The sequence below is a fragment of the Musca autumnalis genome, unplaced genomic scaffold (genome assembly GCF_047663935.1).
Source record: "Musca autumnalis isolate F117 unplaced genomic scaffold, ASM4766393v1 scaffold_3, whole genome shotgun sequence".
In the NCBI taxonomy this organism is placed as follows: domain Eukaryota; kingdom Metazoa; phylum Arthropoda; class Insecta; order Diptera; family Muscidae; genus Musca; species Musca autumnalis.
The window spans coordinates 245,951,822-245,956,722 of NW_027411866.1; the positions used below are offsets into that span (position 1 = coordinate 245,951,822).

At 34.9% G+C, this 4,901-nt stretch overlaps 1 long non-coding RNA gene across 1 annotated transcript; it reads right to left on the reverse strand.

The window, feature by feature from the left end:
• Positions 1 to 379: 379 nt before the first annotated feature.
• LOC141397339 (uncharacterized) lies at positions 380 to 4,271 on the reverse strand. Its single transcript, XR_012411375.1, has 3 exons — positions 4,171 to 4,271; positions 3,312 to 3,668; positions 380 to 3,236 (listed from the first exon to the last, which is right to left on the reverse strand). It is a non-coding gene; the product is annotated as an uncharacterized lncRNA (long non-coding RNA).
• Between the last annotated feature and the right edge of the window lie 630 nt (positions 4,272 to 4,901).

A 4,901-nucleotide genomic window follows, 5' to 3' on the forward strand; every position in this document is an offset into this window, starting at 1 on the left:
CCAGTATGCGGCATGGACCCGCACGATCATAAGCACCTATTCAACTGTCCCGCCAAACCTACACATCTAACATCACTGGATCTGTGGTTACATCCAATCGAAGTAGCCACTCTCCTGGAACTGAAGATAGACCCAGAGCCAAATTGAACAGGAGAACGAACATACAAACATAATATAACACTGTTACAACAACAACAGTGGTCATCTACCGCACAATAGGGGACCACAGTGGTTATCTATCGCACAATAAGTGCCAACAGTGGGCGTCTATCGCACAAAGGTGACCACAGTGGTCATATATCGCAAAATAGGTGACCACAGTGGTTATCTATCGCACAATAGTTGATCGCAGTGGTCATCTATCGCACATTGACCATCTTTTATACATCATTTAAAAAAATAAAACAACAGCACTTGGTTGTTTCATATAAAATGAAACAAAAACAGAACCTTTTATTCACATTCTTGTTTGCATCTATGGATATTTCCTGTTAGGATAATTTTTAAACAAATTTTGTGGTTTTTGTATAAAATATGACTGCAAACCTTCTTAATGAGGGTTTATTTGACGTATACATAGAATAATTGACGTTTGAAACCCAGTGGGTTTGTTAAATGCGGTCATATATAAACGTACTATAAGAAGTACAGACAAAAATATTGAATTGCAGCACTGAGTTATGCTCATCATCTTCATTTTAACACTTTACAGAGTTTCTTGTGAGAAAACGAATGTTCTGCAACAAATCCTTGGAACAGCCATGTCGAATAAGTATGAAACTCTTTGAATGATTAGAGATGGTTTTTACCGGGTATTTACCCGGTAAATACCCACACGGTGGGTAAATACCGGGTAAATACCCATTTGTGGGTATTTATTTGGGTATTTACTATATTGAATGGCAAATACAACATTTTACACCCTATTCCTGGGTTTAGGTTGTAAATTCGTTTCAAATGGATAGTTTTACAATACTTTAGACTAGTGGGTAAATACTTGGGTAAATACCCGAGTATTTACCCAAGTGTTGGGTAAAAACTCATTAACTGCCGAACCACTTAACGTAGGCTGACAAAATTTGGCTTACATCTTTCTTATGTCAACAGAACTTCTGGTACTGAACATGGGGTCTCTGGGTCCATGTTTTGATATAGCCCCCATATAGCCGTACCTCCCGATTTAAGGTATTTTTCATCTATTAGCCACATTTTACAACCAAATTGGCTGTAATTTGGCACAGTGAGTCCTCAAGGAGCAGAAAATATCCTTGCAAAAATTTTTCAATATAGGTCCACGTTTTCTAATAGCCCCCATATAAGGGTACCCCGATTTCGAGTATTTACCCAAATTTTGGGTAAAAACTTATTAACTGCCGAACCACTTGACGTAGGCTGACGAAATTTAGCTCAAATCTTACTTATGTCAAGAGAATATCTAGCATTGAAAATGGGGTCTCTGGGTCCATGTTTTGATATAGCCCCCATATAACCGTACCTCCCGATATAAGGTATTTTTTGTCTATTTGCCTCATTGTACAATCATAGTGGCTGAAATTTGGCATAGTGAGTTCTCAATATGTAGAAAATACCCTTGCAAAAACTTGTCAATATAGGTCCACGTTTTCTAATAGCCCCCATATAAGGGTACCCCGATTTCGAGTATTTACCCAAATTTTGGGTAAAAACTCTTTAACTGCCGAACCACTTGACGTAGGCAGACAAAACGTGGCATAAATATTTCTTATGTCAAAAGAACTTCACGTACTGAACATGGGGTCTCTAGGTCCATGTTTTAATATAGCCCCCATATAGCCGTACCTCCCGATTTAAGGTATTTTTAACTATTAGCCACATTTTACAATCATACTGACCGTAATTTGGTACAGTGGGTTCCCAATATGTATAAAATATCCTTGCAAAAAATTGTCGACGTAGGTCCACGTTTTCTTGTGGCCCCAATATGGGTTTCTGAAATCGGAAGGTACGGCTATATCAAAAGGGGACCCAGGGACTCCATTTTCAATACCATTAATACTATTGATATAAGAAAGTTTCTAGCCAAATTTTATGAGCCTACGCCAATGGTTCGGCAGATAAAGAGTTTTTACCCAATATTTGGGTAAATACTTGAAATCGGGGTACCCATATATGGGGGCTATAAGAAAGCGTGGACCTACGTTGACAAATATTAGCAAGGATATTTTATGCTCATTGAGGACTCACTGTGCCAAATTACAGCCAATTTGGTTGTAAAATGTGGCTAACAGATGAAAAATACCTTAAATCGGGAGGTACGGCTATATGGGGGCTATATCAAAACATGGACCCAGAGACCCCATTTTCAGTCAAGTGGTTCGGCAGTTAAAGAGTTTTTACCCAAAATTTGGGTAAAAACTCGAAATCGGGGTACACTTATATGGGGGCTGTTAGAAAACGTGCACCTATGTTGACAAGTTTTTGCAAGGGTATTTTCTATATATTGAGAACTCACTATGCCAAATTTCAGCCACTATGATTGTACAATAAGGCAAATAGACAAAAAATACCTTAAATCGGGAGGTACGGTTATATGGGGGCTATATCAAAACATGGACCCAGAGACCCCATTTTCAATGTTAGATATTCTCTTGACATAAATAAGATTTGAGCCAAATTTTGTCAGCCTACGTCAAGTGGTTCGGCAGTTAATGAGTTTTTACCCAACACTTGGGTAAATACTCGGGTATTTACCCAAGTATTTACCCACTTGTTTAAAGTATTGTAAAACTATCCATTTTGAATCGATTTCATAGCCTAAACCCAGAGATAGGGTCTAAGATGTTGTATTAGCGATTCAATATAGTAAATACCCAAATAAATACCCACAAATGGGTATTTACCCGGTATTTACCCAATTTACCCAATTTACCGGGTATTTACCCATTGGGTATTTACCCACTGTCCATCTCTATGAATGATCCATGTAAGTAATAGCACGCATGCGGGGACAAAGAATAATTTTCATATGACAGAATAAATTTTTGATAAGTTGAGCTGTACAGGGCAAGGCGGGAGATATAAAAATCAATAAATGTTGAATTCGACTTCCCTTCACTGTACCATTTGTTAGATGCATATCAAACAGCACATGTGGTCCTAAACCAGGAATATAAATGAGGATGGCATACATCATTAGCACCAGCTTTAACCAAATGTCCAGTCATGTAAAGTTGGAAACATCACAACAGTTTTCCCATCTTTGTTAAAAGGAAGAGAAGGCTAGTTTATCATGATCATATGGCAATGATATGGAAGATTCCCGAAATACTCACAATGGATATTATTGAACATAACATCAATATTATTGAACATAACATCAATAACATTACAAGTCCACGATTATTTATTATTTCATGTATCGCACAATAGTTGATCACAGTGGTCAGATATCGAACAATATTGATGCTCCTGGTTTGCAGACATCTCATCAATCCATTCCACCAAAATCAGGTGCCTTACGATAATTCGATTCGAATGAGAAGCCCCGACAAACCTGAAAATTAAAAAGAAAATGTTTGTTATATTTGCTAAAATTTTGTTTTATTCTCAAATGCATGTCCATCCTTGTATCCAAATCCAAGAAGTTAGCCGCAAGATGCGTCGTGTAGGCATTCCTTTGAATGACAAGTCTGGAAATAAAAAGAAAAATATTAGTTCTTTTTGTCAAATGTTTTATTTCTCAAATTCTTGTAACAACAAAAAACAAAACAACATACAAGGATTAGTAACAACAGATTATATATATTAATGGGAAAAATAATTAAACAAATACCAACGAATTTTAATACATAAATATACATACATACATATACAAATAACAAATATTCTATTAATAATATATAAACTACAATAAAAATAAATAAATCGATAAACAATATAATTCTATTGAAATAATCTCCCAAACTTCAATATCCACAAATAGACCTTTTGGAATAAATATATGCCAAATAATTGCCGCCAATATTAATATTTTAATGATACACAAAAGGTTTTTAGGCGTTATTGCAATTAATTTCACAAACAGATAAATTGACATTATTCCAATTGGCCAACACATTTGTGGATATCTTAAAGATTTAACATTTTAATCTCACTATTTCACAATTTTTTCAAAATTTACACTCTACTTACCCAAATTCCTCCACACCATTTTCAGCTATTAATTTTCCTTCCATCCTTTTAGCTGTTTTCCCAATTTTTTCCTTTTTCTTCCTTTTTTTGTTGTGTTCTTACCTGGGGGGTTTGTCAGACTGAAGTTTAATTTGAAAATTGTTTGTCACATTGAAATTTAAATAAATAGGGATTTCAATGTAGAAAATTTCAAACACAACTTTTTAAATTTCCGTGCATTTTGGACATTATTTTTCGCTTAGATTGACCGGTGGCGAGAAAAACGTGATTTTGAGCCGCAAAAAGCTAGCCTTTGTATTGAATTTGTGTGTTATTTTCAAATCAATGATCGAGTATTTAGATCCTGCAATCCCTATATTCATCAAGGCAAATTTATATAAGGTATATGCAAGGCAAATTCATATAAGGTATATGCATGAATTACAACAACTAACAGATTTACAAAAACAACATTGTTGTTATTGAAAATTAATTGTCAAAGATAAATATTGAATAATAGGGTCGTTCCAAACATATTTTTAAGGAAAAACATAAATACATTTTGAAAATCCTCTAAAATAGAACAAATTTGAATCAAAATGTAAAGATAAAGCATTCAGAACTCTCGTGGGTAATTTTTATTACACGTTTTCGATGAAAAGCAGTATTTTATGATAGCAAATTTCGTAGTTTCAAATTTCATGAGTAGACCCTATTACCTTTTGGAAACCAAACCTTCTACCTTCTATAAA